The 20877-nt window shown below is 39.6% G+C and overlaps 1 protein-coding gene across 2 annotated transcripts in view; it reads left to right on the top strand.

The window, feature by feature from the left end:
* The window catches only part of faf1 (Fas (TNFRSF6) associated factor 1), a 292563-nt gene that overhangs the window by 91251 nt on the left and 180435 nt on the right, over nucleotides 1-20877 (top strand). The window lies entirely within an intron of this gene.

Consider the following 20877-nt stretch of genomic DNA (forward strand, 5'->3'; position numbering starts at 1 on the left):
TTAAGCTGTTGTGCATCATCCAAGGTGAGACCTGACTGAGAGTCGGCACTTTTATGTTTTGTTTTTTAATACTGCTGTTTTTGAAGATTCTCACAGTAGTGGATTTGATCCATTCTTATTGCCTATAGTCTACAGAAGCTTTCATGCATGAGTTGAGGTACTAAAATTCTGCAAAAATAGACCACGATTGCCATGATTTTTTTCAATAATTCTTGTGCCATTTTGAGTATTGCAGAAAAACAGCCCCTTTATTTGTGCTAATCCAATTTTATTGTGGTCAGCTATAGATTCTCTTACTTGGGTTGATAGCTAATGGCTACCGCAGAGATCTTCCATTCCTTTATTCTTCTGAAATTAAAATTGTTTTTATCGTTGCAAAAATACTTTTTTCCAACAGACTACTGATTCAACTATTAATGTGTAATAATGCAGTGGTGATTCAAATAGATAACTTCATTTTCTTCTTTTTATATCAATAACTGTGTTTGAAAGAACTTGCATCACACCTGCTCTATGAAATTTTTTTAAATGAATCACTGTAATAAAATTAGAGGTGCCCTCCTGATTTTGGGATTTTAATGCTGCCTCATCAACCTATGTACAGCAAATTCAATATATATTCCTTCATGTGTCTTTTGACTAATGGAAATCTCTCTAACAATTTCACAGGCCCAGTAGATTTTTTTTTTCTTGCCTATTTTCTTCACTGCTTTTCTCCTCTTCTCTGACGGCATTGATCTTTTGCTGCAATATGATTCCATGGATACTGGGCATGCACTGGCACCTCACTCAAGTAGTTACTATTCATCTATGACCATCAGTAGACCATAGCCAAGACTGATCCTGTTCTCACCCAGTGTCCGCATGTGCGTACTTTAAGCAGGGATCTCCAGATAGTTGATGTTCGTTACTCATTATGAATATTATGTTCATGCCAAGCTTGTGATCTGTCTGAGGCTGCTAATTTAGTGGCAGTTATTATAGCGGCAGCTTTGTGTCATGGAGTAATCTGTTTGAAACCAGGCTGAGTGCCCAAGATCTTTTCATTTTGGAGCCCAGTGGCAGAAAGTGAGAAGACTTGCACCCAAGTCCAGAAGATGAAAGGGCAGTGTGTCTTGTCAAGTGTGCGTGTCATTCTTGGCATTACTGATCACTAGCATTAATGCTGCAGCTTCAGTATTCTCTAGCTGAATATCTAAAGCGTGAAGAGATACCTCACTGTTTCAGAAAGCTATCCCTTGCACCTGTTCATACTGAATAAGGCTGTATTCTTGACCTACTCAGCATCTCTGCAACTTTCTGGATTCATTCTTTGAGGTTGCATCTTGCAGGAAAGAAATTCCAGGTGATGACAGCTTGAAACGTTGAGAAATTTTGAAGTGATCATCAGGGTTGTCAATATCCTTTTATATTTTGTGGGCACAGTTTGATTGGATGGTTACTGATGCATGTAAGTTTTGTATTGGGAGAAAGTTGCATTGGACCATAAAGTAACATAATAGATCACTGACTCTCTTCCTTCCAACAGCCCATGTTTAATTTATACTTTTATTAGCTTATTGTATTTAATTAAAGAAGATATTTTCACTTGCAGTGGAGACCAGAACTAGGGGTCATAAATATAAGACAGTCAGTAATAAATCCCATATGGAATTCAGGAGAAACTTCTTTACCCAGATAATGGTTAGAATGTGGAACTCACTACCACAAGTAGTTGAGGTGACTAGCATAGATGCATTTAAGGGGAAGCTAGATAAGCACATGAGGGAGAAAGGAATAGAAGGTTATGTTGACAGGGTTAGATGAGGAGGCTCGTGTGGAGTATAAACACCGGCATGGACCTGTCGGGTGGAATGGTCTGTTTCCGTGCTGTTCATTCTATGTACTACACCCAGGATGACACAAGGGCATCAGGCCCGTAAATGCTTGCCCTCATCCTTAAGCTGATTTCATGTCTGTGCACCAACCATCCTGTTCCCCCATTTCCTGGGAGAGGCAAAATAAAAAAAAAGCGACTTGTAGCTCAGGAGTTCTCTGTTTAAAAATTCCACTCTGACCCCACATGGGTGATCAGACAAGTCCCACATACATGCATTATTTTCCAGAATCTTCTACTTGCCTTCCATATCACCTCATTTTGCAGAAATCCATCAAGTGAGGGCTTAAATTTAAGATCATCACCAAAAGAATGAAGGCAGAGTTGAGGAGCATGCTTTTCATGCAGAAAGTTGTTAGGATATTGATACTGGGGATAGTGATGGGAGCAGAATCCATAATAACAGCTTTTGAAAAGGAAATGGATAAATACTTGAAAATTGAAAAAGGGCAAGGGAATGAGAGTAAATGGAAAGCTCTTTAAGAGCTGATACAGCTGCAATGGGCTGATTGACTTCTCTCTGTACTATAAATTTCTGTGATTCTATAAGTTAGTGTTATTTTTTACTTGAGTTGAGGAGTTCACCTGCTGAAGGCTTTCAGGATTATGAAAGGTTATGATCAAGTAGATAGTGATGGACTGTTTCTGCTGGTTGCTGAGACAGTAATGAGAGCCCACACATTTAAGATAATCACAAGAACAATTAAAGGGGAGATTGGATAAAATTTCTTTACGCAGAAGGAGACGAGAATGTGAAATTCTCTGCTATAAACTGTTGTTGAAGCAGAATGCATAAATTCTTTTAAAAGAGAATTAGATGTTTGAAAAAGAAAAAAATTAGCGTGGGATTAGACCAGGTGGCTCATGTGGAGAAACTACCCGTGTAGACTTGATGGGATGCATCGCCTGTTATTGTTCTGTAACATTCTATGATTCTAAGATGCTCGCAGTTTTGTCAAAGGAACTGTTTGGTCTTAAACTAGTCATAAATTGCCACAAGTTTTTTAATGGTTTTTAAAAAAAAATGTATTACACATTTCCCATTTCCCATCTCCCATCATAACTCTGGTGGGAGACCAGCGGAACCCCCAAGGGAATAATGTACACAGCCATTGTTCTGTTTCCTGCTGGAGATATGGCAGGGGACTGGGAGAACCGCTGCAAAATTTCAGGGCCCACGTTGTCAAAGGCAAAATAACCTGAAATTGTATTAGTCTTTTTTTAATTAATAGAGGAGTTTGCCTTAGCAACACTGCAGAATTATAAGTTTGTTTTTCAGGACTAAGAGGTTAAAGTTCCTTCTTGGCGCCTTTTTCTTCACGAGTCAATTTCCAGACCACACAATCTGCAAATGCTTTCCCCCAATCTCTGCATACTTCATTCTCTAGCTGAGAGGGCTGGTGTTCGATTACGCTTTTTTCATAACCGCCATTAATTGCTACTCTTTTATTAAAATAAGAGCCAGCACATTTCAGTGAGTGTGTTGCTTCTGTACTACTTTATTCTTTTATCACTTTATTTGTAAAATAAAAAAATGTCTGCTGTTTTGAATAAAGGGTAAGCTAAGTATAAGTGAATGTTGAATCTGGAAATCAGACTTGTAACCCTCTGGGTTTAGCAGCTGAAGTTCAATTCATTGTACTGCAATCACTTTTGAAATCATATTATTTGTACTATCTGTTATTCAAGGATGTTTTAGAATTATCAAATCTTACAGCACAGAAACAGGCCATTTGACCAATTTCGTATGATCTAGCAAGGTTACAGTCTGTAGACATTTTTCATCATTAAGTATCCACCACACACTTTAGGTGTTGAATCTAGCTTAACTTGTTACAGGAAAACCACGCACATAAAATGTCATGAAATATGTAGGTAGGCCACACATGGTGTCCTATTCTCACATACAACAAAAGTGTAGGACTTGTGCTCTAGCACCAGTTGGTTTTTCCCCCGCTAGTGTTCCTATTCCTCTCACTGCTGGATTGAAACATTGTTTTAGCTTCACTGCAAATGCTGGTTATTTTACATTTTCTTTATAATTTTCAGTTTTCACATTTTAATTCTATGTCTAAAGCAGCTAGTCCATGTTTCCTCTCATTTTCAGAGTTTTTGTCTTAAGAATTTAGATTTGGTACCAGTTGGTGCTGTTTGATGCACACCTCGAGCAACATCAAGAAAGCATGTGCTGTTCTTATTAAGACATCCAAATCAGTAAAAAGAAAATGATATGAAATAAATCAATACTGTTAGCCAGTGGATTTCTCTGCAGAGGGTAACCAGATTTCTAGTGCAAACACTCAAGAGGAATAGCAATGTTTTGCATTAAGGGTTTAACTCTCAATTAACCCGTTTATGTCCTGGCCAATCAAACAAACATCTTGTTCCTTCCGGCAGGGGATTCCTTCATTTTCCCAGCAAGCAAACCCATAGGAGTTTGGGAATAGCCACAGACAATTGGAAATGTGATTTCCTTGAAGGGGAACGGGGGGAAGAGGAAGATAGTGACAGAGCGTCAATATACTTGCTGCAGCAAACACTGACCCTGGAATAGAAACTTTCCTATAGATTCTGCTCAGTAGCAACCACTGACTTTCTTGGGGATTCTCATACCCACTCTCTTTGGGCTATAGTCACAGATACCTGGGCTGACATACAAAAGTTATTAGGATCTTTTCTGAAAATAGACTGGTTAATGGTCTTGATTCACAGGGAGTCTGCAAAACATTGTACAGAACACCAGTCACAGAATTGGCAGTCATAAGTTCTTTCCAGATGCATTAAATCTACCAAGCAGGAGATAAATTCCAAACCTTCTAACCATGATTTCAAGGATATGAATGAGTTCAGCTGATGAACTTACCTGTGGGTCTGGACAGCATTCCACCAAGCCCATTGGGCAATGTTTGTACACAACAGGCTTGCAGAATTTACTCAGTTGCTCAAAGCATGTCACAATCTCTTTCACAGTCCATCACTGTCTCTGAAACAAATGCATTGATTGTATTCATGTATTGGACTTGAGGTCAGATCCATGGCATGTTGAAGAATGGCATCATTATGCATCACATGGAAGTTGCACTAATCAACTCCACTTTGATGGTAGAAAGTAATTTTTGCCAACAAGTGGAACACTTGTTACAAGCTTTCAAGATGTTACAGTAATACTTGTAGACAACTTTGATTGGCTTTGAAAACTAGGATCTCTTCCAAAGTGTCTTGTGCTCTTTTGACAGGCCACATCAATGCCCAATAAAACAGTTTTTGGCATCAGATGGAGTTTCTGAGCCCCAGATTGCATACTGGTTCACCGTTGCAGGGTGGGATCCATGTCAAAGAGCTCTTGCCCGAGCTATAGGCCTCCTCAAACTCTTAGCAATGGCATGCTGAATACCATCTAACTTCTACCCATATAGATGGCTGCCTGCAGAGATTCATAAGGAAACCGGGAGGAGTCATTACAGATGCACGAACCTTGGAAGCCATCAGACTCTGCTGCTCCTTTCATGAGTGGACCTATAAATTTTAAATGAGTAATCCATTGGATTACATGATCCTCTCATGGTTATTTGACAAAATTGACAAAGTGCTCACATTGCCCAGAATTCAAAGGGTTTCCTCCAGGCAGAAGCGAACAGGCTTACAAGCTACTACTCCAAGTGTTTTGCAATCGCCAAGAAGATATGGCGATTCCGTCCACTGAGGCTTCGGGGTATTAATCTGGTTCCTCAAACAGAAGTAGTTCAAGATGGATATACTGAATCAAATCATTCAGATGGCATGCATATGGACTGGCTAACAGCTGTAAACCTAAAATATGCCTACTACCATATTGCCATACAGTAGTACCATGGAATGTTTGAATACCATTGAATTTCATAACAAGTACTTGAATTTATATAGTGCTGTTAACATACAAAATGTATCAAGGCACTTCACAGAGTAACAAGAGTAATGGAACACTGAGATGGGAGGTAAAATAGGGAGTTAATCAAAGGCTTGAGAGAAATTGTGTTTTTTGAGAAGGTTTGTGAAGGAGGAAAGAGGCAGATAGGTTTCAGGGGGGGTTCTTGAGAGCAGGGACAGGGCAGCGGAAAGCTCTCCCACCAGTGGTGGGGGATGCTTAAGAGGCCAGAGTTGGAAGATTGAAGGGTTCAGGTGGATGAGTAAGTTTGTGAAGGTTGCAGAGGTAGGGTGCAGTGAGGCCATCGAGAGTTTTGAAGATTAAGATCAGGAATTTAAATTTAATGCTTTTGGGGACAGGCTAGGTTACTGAGGTTGGGAGTGATGGATGGAAAGTAAAGCTATCCATACAAAGAACTGCCATTTGTCGTTTCCTCTGCTTCTAGGTCTTTAACAAAGTGCTTGAGTGTGGTGACAGCACATTGTGGGTGCAGCATCTCAATGTCTATCCATATCTGGGCAACTGGTTTGTCAGAATTTATGTCCAGAGTATATTGGTATGGCCATGCAGCTGATGCACAATTCAGTCCAAGAACTGGGCTTTAGAATCATAGAATTTTGCAGGACAGAAGGGGGCCATTTGGCCAACCATGCCTGAGCTGGCTCTCTGAAAATGTTACCTACTTAGCCACATTCCCTTGTCCTTTCCCCATACCCTTAAAATTCTTTCTTTTTAAATATTTATCCACATCCCTTTTAAAAGCTACTATGGATTCTGCTTCCACCACTGTTTTCTGGTAGGGTGTTCCATGTCCTAGCAACCCTCTGCATAAAAATAATAATTAATTAATTCTACAACACCTCCCTTCTTGCTGCTGTTCTTCAATTTATGGCCTTTAGTAACTAACTCACTGACGATACTCATCCCTAGTATCACAGTGAATTTCTCCTGCACTTTGTCCATGGCCTTAACATCCTTCCTAAAGTAAGGTATCCAAGCTGCAGACTAATCATTGATCTTTAATACTCAATCACCAGAATTCTCAGCTACAACCCACTCAAGACCTAAAGGTCTTAGAGGCATGAATTCAAATTACCGAATAGAAAGTGTTTTTATTTCTACATTAATTTACTATACTCCAAGAACTGCTATCCCCTCTTCAGGAGTGGGCATGATTTCCAGCAAAAAGGTATCCTTGGATACTCACCTTGACAGCAGCATCTATCTTTGGCATTTGAGGTTGCTTCAGTAAAATCTACTCAACCCCACAGCAGGAAATCTTTTTCTTAGCTGATAACAAGTGACCAGGCCTCTGCTCTGGACCTCACATGAAGGTCATGAGAGTAATGTTCTACAAGTCTCTCCCTTGCGACAGCTTTTCTGCTGTTAACTATGGTGTAGATTGTGCCTCTGGGGGACTGGGCTTGGGACAGATGGCTCATGGAATAGTCCATCTGGTATAACAACTGTCTGGAATTGAGGATGTGAAGGTAGCCTGTGAAGTATTTACGGACCCTAGAACAGCGTAAATCAATACTTATATGAACACACATCAGCAAATAGAGAGGGACTCTTTCACCATCACTCTATCATGGTGAGGTTCAAGTGGTCTGCTAGTCCCTGAATCGCAAGCTATTCGTGTGCAAGGTTTAAAGATCCAAAGAACACTGGCAACAGAAGAGTAGGTAGCTAAGTGGATGATTAAATGCATTCTGACTGCTACCATGTTTCAGGAAAGAAGCTAAGGGGCAAGTTAAAGGACACTTCAACTTTCCTTTGGCTGCATCCTGGCCAACTCTCAATCAGGTTGAAATTGATGGTATTTGCATGACTGGCACCTTTTATTAAGCACTGCTGCCTGGATTTGTTTGCTCCACATAATGCTTCTGAAGATCTATCTTGCAAGCTAATGTTATGGGTCATCTATAGGGGCCTCTCCTCTCCTTAATTTACACTACACTACTTTGGTACATTTATATGGTATGTAGAGAATGCATAATGAGGAAAAAGCATCGATTTGTTAGGACCCCATCTTTCTCCAAATACCTAGTCTCCCCCTTAAATTGGACGTTATGGGATGTGCCCCACATGGTCTCCCACTATCTACAGTTTTTAAGATATATTATATGCACGCTAAGCAGGTGGCTTCCCCAGAACCATCGACATTGACAGCATAGAAAGAGGTCATGCGGATATTCGTGTTTGTATTGGCTGTTTGCTTGAGCCAGTTGATCTAGGCTTAACTTCTTTGATGTGTCAAGAATGTACATCATTCTAATAATGAAAAAGATGCTTAAAGGTATCTTTTTTCTCTTTCCTAATGATTTTGGAAAAACAAATAAAACATTTCCTACTGTGTCAGGCAAATTAGACTGGTGAACAGCTTTGAGAGTAGAACCCACACACTTGTGTTTGTGAAATGTTCTAACTGTTGGGCAACAGACCTGCAACTAACACTCCATTTAAAATTGAGTTGTTATAGTTCGATCTGACACCGTTTTGATTTTGTCTGGATGTATTTGAAAACAGTATTCTCTCAAACCACCAGTGATTGCAGATTTGGAAGGATTTTCTTTTTAACATTGTGGGCAGTGTGTGTTGCTTATGCTGTCAACTGTAAACAGTTGACATTTTTCATTTCCACACCATTCACCTGAGGAAGGAGGAAGCCTCCGAAAGCTTGTGAAATTTGAAATAAATTTGTTGGACTATAACTTGGTGTTGTAAAATTGTTTACAACTGTAAACAGGAGCACACTGGAAACTCTTAATGCCTTATTAAATTCCAAACTTAAGTGCAGTTCTACTTCTCTTGGAATTTTTGTAGAATTACATCAGTTGACATTTTTTGGCTTAGTTGGGACAGGGAACAGAATATGGTAATCTATGAAAAGTATTAATCGAGTATATTATAGTGAAAACTTAAAAATTCTAACGATCCTGTTCAAAGCCATGTTTTTTACATTTTAAATTAGAATATGTTGAGTGAAAGATGAAATCAGCACAGCTAGATTAAAATGTGGAGAGCAGAGATGAAGAATCTGATAATATGAAGATGAATGGGATGCTGTGAGAGATTATAAACTTAGTTTTCTGCATGGAATTTTTAATGAAGAAAAAGATGATTGTTTTATTCAGTAACTTTCTGCACAGATTTGTACGTGACGATCAGCAACACATTAAGCTTTTAATAGAAAGGGAACGGTTCATATCAAAACATGAAGTGTCAAGCTTTAAAGTAGTGTTCATAATGGATACTTGTTAAAAGGGGATATAGTACTATTGGGATAGTCTTTATAAAGATACCAGTCAGTCTGTTTTTCCCATATTAGTTTTGGTTGTATACATAGTATGGGAACTGTTTGATCTGTGAATAATTGGCAAATTGTAGAAGAAGTCTTAAATTCATTTCTAAATTAAACATGGACCTGTCTGAAAATGACTATTAATAATTCATAATATGTAGGTTCATAAAATTTTGTCTGTTTACTTTGTTTTTATTACTGTTACTGTAGAATATAAATATTTAATAAAATTATAGTTAACTATTCCGATGTATTTAATTGTTTCAGTTGTATTCCTAACTCTTCAGATTTCTATGCACATGATTTAAATTATAACATAAATTATTAACTTGAAATTCCATGGTGCACTTACTTGTATGTAACTGAGAAATTCTTAGTAACATGATAATTTTTAGTTTTAAAATGCACAATTTACTTTTAAATTCTTTGCAAAATTAATTTATTTGTACTTTGAGGGAGAAACTAAGGAAAAGTACATGGTATGTCTGACATTTACATAACATTGTCTAGTTATGACTAAATCTTTGTGATATTGTATAAATAGTTTCATTATGTTGAAGCAGAAATTTAGGGGAGTGGGGGTTGATCTTTGTAAATATTTTAAAAATGCTTTCTGGCATATCATCATTTTGTCAGTACAGAAATAAGCACCTCTTTTTAGAAATATTAAAATTCCTAAGTTTTTTTTTATATATATTGTTGACCGGAGGTCACCGGTTACGGTTAAACAATATACAAATACATTAAAAAAATCTTCTGTCCTGTCAACTTTCCCATTATAAATTACTATGTCCACAATTAGAATGAAAACTGCCTTTTCAAACTTGTCATGCTGTAATTATACCCTCCCTGCAATGGAACTGCTGTCGTGCCACCACTTGCAGGAGAGCGTCATCATGGCATGATGCATTTACATACTCAATTACCATTATAAATGTGGACATAGGAATTAATAATATAAAAATAAGTACAGATGGTGTGACATTAAAATGGGGACTGAACAATTTTTGAACACCCTTATCCAATTATCTTATGCCTCAAACCCAGTTTCACTTGAAGACTACACTTAGTTTTGACTCCGCATGTGCATGTCATGGAAGATTGACTGGTAATATATTCAACAAATTTATGCCTTGTGGCAGTTCCTGTCAACTATTTTCATTATAAATTTCTAAGTAAATGTTTATAATGGGAACTGCTTTGTAAACTTGGGCAGTAATTACACTCTTCCACCAGGGAAGGCGCTGCAGTGCCACTAGTGGTGGAGCGTATAATTATAGCGTGACAAGTTTACATAGGCAGGTCCCAGTATAAATGTAGGTGTGGGAATTTATTATGCAAATATAAAATAAAAGACCGAATGTATTTCTTTAAAATGGGAACTGAATTATCCCCACCTGCGAACTCTCCTTCACCTGAATTCTATGCTTTGTCTTAATTCTCCATGTGCAGTACTGTTGGCGATTGACTAGTCAATGCATACAAAGCTAATGGCATTTCCTAAACTATCAGAATAGAATTATCACCTATTTGTTTAGATTTTTCATCTGTGATGCATCTCCCCATCTTCCTTCTGCTCAATTTACCTGACTGAGAACAGGCCAAATATTGGCCTGCCATGAGTTTCTGAGCATTAAGGTTAATTTATTTCCTTCCCTTTATGAGGAAGTCTTAGATCTCAGGTTGGTACCTGATGGCAGTGCTAGATTGAGGAGTTTACCAGATAATGATTGATGGATGGATGCAGTTAATCTCATGTAGTTGAATATGCATTGGATTTGTAATTTGATCCATTTCAGGATAATTCTATGGCTCATACTAATAATTCAGCTATCTTCAATTATCATTTCTTCCTTACACTATTTAAGAAGCTGTTTGTTCCTTTGATTGTCTTATAATCAATTGCACTTGAAGCCAGTGCTTTTGAGCTGAACAAAATATTTGTAAATATGTTTGCTGTGGAGTTCCTCTCAGTTGTCCATATGTAAATGAAATAGACTATTGGTGTAAGTGTGTAATAGAAGAAGGAATACAGTGCAGAAAAATGTATCACCTATTGCATATTCTACCTCTTCGTTCACAGGTTATTCACCTTCATAATTGTAGATTAATGTGTGTTTTATCTTGTGTGCAAAGATGATGTGTTAACGGACCTTTGCAATTTGCCACAGGCTATGTAAGATTGATTTCTATGTGGCTGAGTTCCCAGTCTTGGCTACATCATTGCTGGGAAGTGCTTTCCCTGTGAGAGAGAGACTTCTGCCACAATTGATTCCTGGCATGGGAGAAAGTTGAAGAGGGAATCTAAGTCAAATATTGGAGTTTGGGCTCAACTTTAAAGAAAAAGTCTGTTATTCTTTTGAGAATCCCTTGGTGTTCTATATGTAATATCCCCAGAAAAGAATCCAAAAAGCTGGATAACATGGGGAGAAGGGGAAGGAGAGATTTGGGCTGGAGGTGAATAGAATATACCCAGGGCATTGTTTAGATGGAAATTGATCCTTACTATCTCCCTTTGAGATAAATTATGTTCAAAAACAAGTTGCAGAACTCTCATATGCAGAATTAATCCCAAGATGCCAATGTTCTATGTCTGGGTAGAAGCCAAGCACTAATTTTGATAACTCCATATTGACTGAAGAAGGCTTTGTTCTTGGAACTTAGAGATCTGACAGGAACATCCACTTTCTCCTAAAACTGAGAGATTCCACACAAAGCTTAAAAAGTTCTTAGGCTGTCCATTGCACTGCCTGGACGCTTTTATGATATGACTTTGCATTGGGAATAGGTGTTCTACTGCACTCATTGTGAAACCTAAGTGGTGTGAGACTACAGATTGGCTTCAGCACTTGGAAGTCAGGTTCCAAGCTGAATCGTAAAATATGCTGTTGCTTGCACATCGATGCACATTCAAAATGACTTCACATGTACACAAACGTGGTAATATAATGGCAGGCTGAGTTACTATCAACAAGAATATTAAACATAGAAGGAAAAAATGTGCCAAGTTGAAGGAGGACCATACTGCAAGTAATCTTTCATTTTCAGCACAAATGTTCATTGCTGTGTATTTCTCAGTATTAAACAATACAAGTGACTCAGCTGCCCAATTGCTAAGTCAAGTAGATTTCTCTGCGTTTTAATTTTTCCTCTGAACATTATGCTTTCTCGGATAACTTGGTAACATTCTACTTTTGATACCTTCACACAGCTGAGTTCCCCAAGATGTCAAGCCAGCAGGCCTATAATTTGCATTTGGATACCTGTTTTTCCAATCATCTGATACAACTGTTTTTCCAATCATCTGGTACAACACTACTTAATGAGCTGTGAAAAGCTTCAGTCACTGCTCTCCCTACTTCTGGCCTAATTTCCCTACATACTCTTTGGTGCATTCCACCTGGTTCTGTTTCCTCACGAATATTCAAGGTTCCAGCTTTGCATTGAACAGGTGGTTTCTTGAACTTGGGTTCATCTTGTACACTTCCTGGAGTAGTTGTTAGTGGTTTAAAAAAAATAGTTGTGGAAAAAAAATCATTCAAAATTTCTCCATTATTTTTCTCTCTTTTGGTATCTCACTTCGAAAATGAGAGATTTTATTTCTAAAGAATGTATTTTGGAAGGAAAAGTGAGGAGAGGCAATATAAATTAAATGGTACAATTTTAAAGGGGGCGCAGGAACAGAGAGACCTGGGGGTTAATGTACACAAATCTTTGAAGGTGGCAGGACAAGTTGAGAAGGCTGTTTTTAAAAAAAATAAGTGTATGGAATCCGTGGCTTTGTAAATAGAGGCATAGAGTACAAACGCAAGCAAGTTATGATAAACCTTTATAAATCACTGGTTAGGCCTCAGCTAGAGTGTTGTGTCCAATTCTGGGCATCACACTTTAGGAAGGATGTCGAGGCCTTGGAGAGAGTGCAGAAAAGATTTACCAGAATGTTACCAGAGATTGAGGGACTTCAGTTATGTGGAGGGACTAGATAATCTGGGATTGTTCTCCTTATAGCAGAGAAGGTTAAGAGGAGATCTATTCGAGGTGTTCAAAATTATGAGGGGTTTTGATAGAGTAGATGGGGACAAACCATTTCCACTGACAAGAGGATCGGTAATCAGAGGACACTGATTTAAGGAAATTGGCAAGAATCCAGGTGAGATTTTTTTTTTACTCAGCAAGTTGTTACGATCTGGAATGCAGTACATGAAAGGGTGGAGGAAGTAGATTCAATAGTAACTTTCAAAAGGGAATTGGATATATACTTGAAAAGGAGAAATTTGCAGGGCTATGGTGAAAGAGCAGGGGAGTGAGACTAATTGGATAGCTCTTTCGAAGAGCTTGGCCTTGGAGGGAGTGCAGCGTAGATTTACTAGAATGATACCTGAACTCCAAGGGTTAAGTTACTAGGAGAGATTACACAAACTAGGGTGGTATTCCCTGGAATTTAGAAGATTAAGGGATGATTTGATCGAAGTTTTCAAGATACTAAGGGGAACCGATAGGGTAGATAGAAAGAAACTATTTCCGCTGTTTGGGGAGTCGAGGACGAGAGGACATGCCTAAATATTAGAGCCAGGACTTTCAGGAATGAAGTTAGGAAACATTTCTACACGCAAAGGGTGGTAGAAGTTTGGAACTCTCTCTCGCAAATGGTAGTTGATGCTAGCTCAATTGTTAATTTTAAATCTGAGATTGGTAGATTTTTGTTAACCAAAGATATTAAGGGATATGGGACTAAGGCGGGTATATGGAGTTAGGCCAGAGTTCAGCCATGATCTCATTGAATGGCGGAACAGGCTCAAGGGGATAAATGGCCTACTCCTGTTCCTAAAGAGCTGGCACAGACACTCTATGATGCTATGAAATAAAAATATCGGGAGGTGTACACAGACGATTCAATTGGAGACTAAATTGTTGCTTAATACTTTGCTCACTATATATTCAAAAAAATCTTTTTATTCATCTCAATACCCTTACTAGGGTTATCTTTTAGCAGTTTTATTTAAGTTTTATCTTCAGTTTCCCACCTTCCAAGTTTCATTAAATCTTGTAAAGCACTAGCAGATCTCACATGATGTGGCACACAGTAAGTTAGAGGATATGGTCCCTAGTGACTCATGTCTGTCATCTTCATGTTGCTGTTTGTTCCTCTGTTTGTGTGTATATGTGTGTGTCTCTCCTGATTCCCCCTTCCTTTGTTTTCTTTTGTGCTTGTATCTTTGTAATTTTCTGCTTTCCTCTTTTCCTATCAGATGAGAGAAGGTTAGTTGCATAGTGTGGCAGGGAAGGGAGTCACTGAGGGCTGCAGGCCACTTGTGCTGCATGTCTTCCCAGTTTTTGTTTCATTCCCCTTGCTTTCTGCGTTCTCTTTCTGGGTTGCTGCTAACTCCCTCCCCATTGCCCATACTTTTTGCCCCTTTAGTTCAATATCTCATGCGATGTCCCTTGTCCTCTTTCACCTCCTCTTCATTTGCCCATTGCTGTTTTTTCCCTAAAAATTTCTGTTTCCTTCCAGTGAGCCACATCTTCCCACCCCCCCCCATCCCACTTTAATTCCCCATCTCCCTCTGAGTTTATGCCATCTCCTTTCTCTCTTGAGACTTACAGCTGAATCTCTACCCCACCAGCATAATATAGAATTTTTCCTCAAGGTGCCTGCTGGCTAAAGTTCATGGGTTTTCAAAGTGCTATAAGTACTTACATTGTAAGTGAAGCTCAAACAGTGAGAAACCGCTTAGCCAGCGGGACGGAAGCAGGAGTGGGATTGGGAACGAGCAGGTCAGCTGAGACACAGTAGGCAGGTGGGAAAAGATGGAAAAGTGGGGAGTGGCCTTTGGGACAGAATGGAGCCTGCAGGGCAGAAGAAGCAGCGAGGCAAAAGGCTGAGACTGTGGTGGGTGGTCAGGCAAAACGGAGGCATAAGTGGGAGCCACCTGGCACAGCTTTCGAAGTGACCGACATCAGGGCAGGCAGTTTGGAAACAATTACTCACCTCAGTGAAATAAGAATAAGAGGGAGAAAGGAGGCTGCTCAGCTCCACATGATGTAGCTCTGCTATACTTGGTGCTGGAGGATGAGGTTCTACAGCTTTATCTGGTGGTACAGCTGGACTTGCTGGAGTGACGAGGACCCAGGACACCTCATTACATAGATTGAAATGGAAATTCTAATACAGCATCAGCTACAGGGATGACAGGCAATCGTGGCAGTTAACTGGTGACATTTTAATACTGCAAATCCCATAGGAAATGTTCACCTGTTTTGTCAATGCACCACATGTCCCACATACCAATTTTAATACAGTACTAGTCGATCTCCTATGGCATTGCACATGGGAAATTAAAGCCTAATGTAGCAGGACTAGAGGGGAAGAGATAATTGGACTGGGGCATGCAGACATAATTCAATGCCCATTTTAAAGTCATGCATTCTATTTTAAATTATAGTTTGATTTTATTACATTATTTATAGTTAAATAGCAAATTTAAAGCAATTTGGGAAGCCAAGAAGAGGAGTTTAGAGTTGGTTAGAGCATGAGCATTTCTCTGCAGTGCAGGCTCAGGATCTGAGAGACATGAAACAGCGGTGCCACCACTGATGGTGCAAAGGCAAGTTTACATAGGTAGTTTTCATTATAAATTCCTACGTCCACATATATAATGGGAAAAGTTGACATGGGATGACTTTTAATATTATTGCTAGATTTGTGTTTTTTCTTTGACTTTCCTCTTTTACTGTTACTCGACTTGTCCTCCCAATTTTAATCCCCATGGTTTTAAAATTAGGTTACTTGTAGGTAGATATTCATGTCATTACACCTCCTACTTATGCCATGATATAGACACGACTCTTGATAATTCAAAGTAGTTTTTTGCACAAAAAATTAAATTATTAAGTGATTTGAATTAAGCAATGTAAATAATATTAAGTTTGGAATTTAGCACTCAAAGTTGAACTTACCAGAATTATTTTTAATTATGAGGAGCAGGCTATAAAATACAGTCACTGGTGCTCTGTTCTCCTACCTCCAAGTATTCCACCAACTCAACCTGATGCACCCCACTCTCATTCAGAGGCCGGTAGTTATAATGCTTGATTATGTAGCCCATCCTAATGTAGAAACATTGATTATGACACTTTCTCTGTTGTGCACCGCACCCTCATTTGGATGCTGTATTAAAATACTATCTCTATTTTAACTCCACCCGCATTTTGAGGCTCTTGGTTATAATACATTTCTGGTACATGCCACCCTTGTTATAAGCAAGTTGGATTTTGGCTTGCATATAAGCAAGTTAGATGTTGGCTTGCATCAAAAAACAGATGTAATCATGAAATGCGATCCTCAAAAATCTTAGAATTCCATGTAATAAAACTGGAACTTGACATTGTTTCTGTAAACTACTGGCCTTGGTTGTAAAGTTCTGTTATCACTCATGTTTCAAAAGGTTCATGTCCTGCCAATTGTGAGCCACAGAGACCAGGAAGTTCCATCTCTACTCTGTGCTGAATTAACTGATCTCGGTGCTTTGAGAGGGGAGGAAAAAAATCAGGCTGGGTTTGCACTCCCCTACGTCTTCACCAGCATTAGCAGAGAGCGACCACAGAAGCAATGGGTGGAATGGCTTCCTTACGTGCTGTAAATGTCCATGGCTGTTTTAATAATTACTAAATCAAGTATTATTGTTTTGTGGCCCTTATTGTAGCCTGCCGAGAAGCAGTTCTACATTAGTTTCTAGATTTGCGACCATTTATCGTTTGCCCATTTGAGGAGGGAGAGAAAATTTCTACTGTAAATAGATATACTTAAGTATTCATTTCTTCATTGCCTATTTAATGTATTTGCTTAATAGTATGAAAGTAGAACTAGGTCCGATGTGATATTCCATTGTTTGTCGTGGACTGAAAATGAATCTTATGGAAGCATAACAATAATTACAAATTATTTTATCCCAGGCATTTTACCTAGATAGTTCAGCAAGTGAAGTCACTCTCACAGGCACAGGGAATTGGAAGTCACCTGTGAAAGTGATTTAATATATGCAAACCAAAAACAATCTAGAGTAAAGGAGAGTAGAAAAGACCCAAAACTTGTAAATAGCCCAAATGTTCTGGCCCTTTCCTCAAGCAGCATAACTAACCAGATGATTTCATACTGTGGCTTTTCCTTTGGTACTGGCTTGACTACTGTAACCTCACAGTTGTCACTTACATCAAGGGTAACCACATCACCTTCCCTGTCCTCCTATCGCTCCTGAATGAAACATAGAAACATAGAAAATAGTAGCAAGAGTAGGCCATTCGGCCCTTCGGGCCTGCTCCGCCATTCAAAATGATCATGGCTGATCGTCCAACTCAGTATCCTGTTCCCGCTTTTTCCCCATATCCCTTGATCCCTTTAGCATTAAAAAATATATCTATCTCCTTGTTAAATACATCTAATAACTTGGCCTCCACTGCCTTCTGTGGTAGAGAATTCCACAGGTTCGCCACCCCGAGTGAAGAAATTTCTCCTCGTCTCAGTTCTAAATGGAATACCCCATATCCTGAGACTGTGACCCCTGGTTCTGGACTCCCCAGCCATCAGGAACATCCTCCCTGCATCTAGTCTGTCTAGTCCTGGTAAAATTTTATATGTTTCGATGAGATAGATCACCTCTCATTCTTCGAAACTCCAGTGAATATATGATGTGGAGATGCCGGTGATGGACTGGGGTTGACAATTGTAAACAATTTTACAACACCAAGTTATAGTCCAGCAATTTTATTTTAAATTCACAAGCTTTCGGAGGCTTCCCCCTTCACATCGTTCACCTGACGAAGGGGGAAGCCTCCGAAAGCTTGTGAATTTAAAATAAAATTGCTGGACTATAACTTGGTGTTGTAAAATTGTTTACAACTAGTGAATATAGGCCTAGTCGACCCAATCTCTCCTCATCCGTCAGTCCTGCCATCCCAGGAATCAGTCTGTTAAACCTTCGTTGCACTCCCTCCATGGCAAGGACATCCTTCCTCAGATAAGGAGACCAAAACTGCGCACAATACTCCAGATGTGGTCTCACCAAGGCCCTGTATAACTGCAGTAAGACATCCCTGCTCCTGTACTCAAATCCTCTTGCAATGAAGGCCAACAATACCATTCGCCTTCCTAACTACTTGCTGCACCTGAATGCTCGCTTTCAGCAATTGGTGTACAAGGACACCCAGGTCTCGTTGCACCTCCCCTTTTCCCAATCTATCACCATTCAGATAATCTGCCTTTCTGTTTTTACAAGCAAAGTGGATAACCTCACATTTATCCACGTTATACTGCATCTGCCATGTTCTTGCCCACTCACCCAACTTGTCTAAATCACATTGGAGCCTCTTTGCATCCTCCTCACAGCTCACATTCCACCCCAGCTTTGTGTCGTCTGCAAACTTGGAAATGTTACATTCCGTTCCCTCATCCAAATCATTGATATATATATTGTGAATAGCTGGGGTCCAAGCACTGATCCCTGCAGTACCCCACTAGTCACTACATGCCACCCGCAAAAAGACCCGTTTATTCCTACTCTCTGTTTCCTGTCTGTCAACCAATTCTCAATCCATGCCAGTATATTCCCCCCAATCCCATGTGCTTTAATTTTGGTGGGACCTTATCAAAAGCCTTCTGAAAATCCAAATACACCACATCCACAGGTTCTCCCCTATCTATTCGACTAGTTACATCCTCAAAAAAAACTCCAGTAGATTTGTTAGGCATGATTTCCCTTTCATAAACCCATGCTGACTTTGTCCAATCCCGTTAATGCCTTCCAAGTGTTCTGTTATCACATCTTTTATAATAGACTCCAGCATTTTCCCCACTACTGATGTTAGGCTAACTGGTCTGTAGTTCCCTGTTTTTTCTCCCCCTCCTTTTTTAAATAGTGGGGTTACATTTGCCACTCTCCAGTCTGTAGGAACTGTTCCATAGTCTATAGAATTTTGGAAGATGATCACCAATGCATCCACTATTTCCAGGGTCACTTCCTTTAGTACTCTGGGGTGCAGATTCTCAGGCCCTGGGGATTTGTCAGCCTTTAGCCCCATTAATTTCCCTAGCACTTTTTTTTTTACTAAGACTGGTTTCCTTCAGTTCCTCCATCTCACTAGACCCTTGGTTCCCTAACATTTCTGGGAGGTTATTTGTGTCCTTCTTTGTGAAGACAGAACCAAAATATGTTTAATTGTTTTGCCATTTCTTTATTCCCCATTATAATTTCCCCCATTTCTGACTGTAAGGGACCTACATTTGTCTTCACTAATCCTTTTCTCTTGACATATTTATAGAAGCTTTTACAGTCAGTTTTTATGTTCCCTGCTAGTTTACTCTCGTACTCTATTTTTCCCCTCTTAATCAATCTCTTTGTCCTCCTTTGCTGAATTCTGAACTGCTCCCAATCCTCAGGCTTTCTGCTTTTTCTGGCAATTTTATATGTCTCCTCTTTGGATCTAATACTATCCCTAATTTCTTTTGTAAGCCACAGTTGAGCCACCTTTCCTGTTTTATTTTTGCGCCAGACAGGAATGAATAATTGTTGTAATTCCTGCACATGTTTTTTAAATATTAGCCATTACCTATCCACCGTCATCCCTTTTAGTAAAGTTTCTCAATCTATCCTAGCCAACTCGCACCTCATACTTTCGTAATTTCCTTTATTTAGATTCAGGACCCTAGTTTCGGATTCAACTTCACTTTTCATCTTAATGAGGAATTCTATCATGTTATGGTCGCTCTTCCCTAAGGGACCCCGCACAACAAGATTGTTAATTAATCCTTTCTCATTGCACAATACCGAGTCAAGGATCACCTGTTCTCTAGTTGGTTCCTCAACGTATTGGTCTAGAAAACCATCACATACACACTCCAGGAATTTCTCCCCCACAGTATTATTGCTAATTTATTTTGACCAATCTATATGTATATTAAAGTCACCCATTATAGTTGTAACCTTCTTGCATGCGTCTCTAATTTCCTGTTTAATGCCCTCCCCTACATCTCCACTACTGTTTGGGGGCCTATAGACAACCCCCACCAACATTTTCTGCCCCTAGCTGTTTCTTAGCTCCACCCATACAGATTCCACATCGTGATTTTCCAAGCCAAATATCCTTCCTCACTTTTGCATTGATTTCCCCCTTTACTAATAACGCTACCCTACCTCCTTTCCCTTTTGCCTGTCCTTCCTAAATATTGAATACCCCTGGATGTTCAGTCCCCATCCTTGGTCACCCTGCAGTCATGGCTCTGTAATCGCAACTATATTGTAACAGTTAATATCTATCTGCGCTGTTAATTTATCTACCTCATTGGGAATGCTCCGCGCATTTAGACACACTGCCTTTAGACTTGTCTTTTTAAGATTGCTAGTCAGCTTAGTTTTATTTTGCTCTACGGCCCTATTTGTTTTTCGCCCTTGTCTTCTCTGCCTTCCACTATTGCTTCTTCCCTTTCTGTCTTTTGTTTCTATCCTTGTTTCTCTCTCCTCTGTCTCCCTGCTCAGATTCCCATCCCCCTGCCATTCTAGTTTAAACCTTCCCCAACAGCACTAGCAAACACCCCCGTGAGGACATCGGTCCCGGTCCTGCTCGGGTGTAGTCCGTCCCGCTTGTACAGGTCCCACCTTCCCTAGAACCGGTCCCAATGTCCCTGGAATCTAAATCCCTCCCTCCTACACCATCCCTGCAGCCACGCATTCATCTGGTCTATTTTCCTGTTCCTATACTCACTAGCACGTGGCACTGGTAGTAATCCTGAGATCACTACCT

Source organism: Heptranchias perlo, chromosome 9 (genome assembly GCF_035084215.1).
Source record: "Heptranchias perlo isolate sHepPer1 chromosome 9, sHepPer1.hap1, whole genome shotgun sequence".
NCBI lineage: Eukaryota > Metazoa > Chordata > Chondrichthyes > Hexanchiformes > Hexanchidae > Heptranchias > Heptranchias perlo.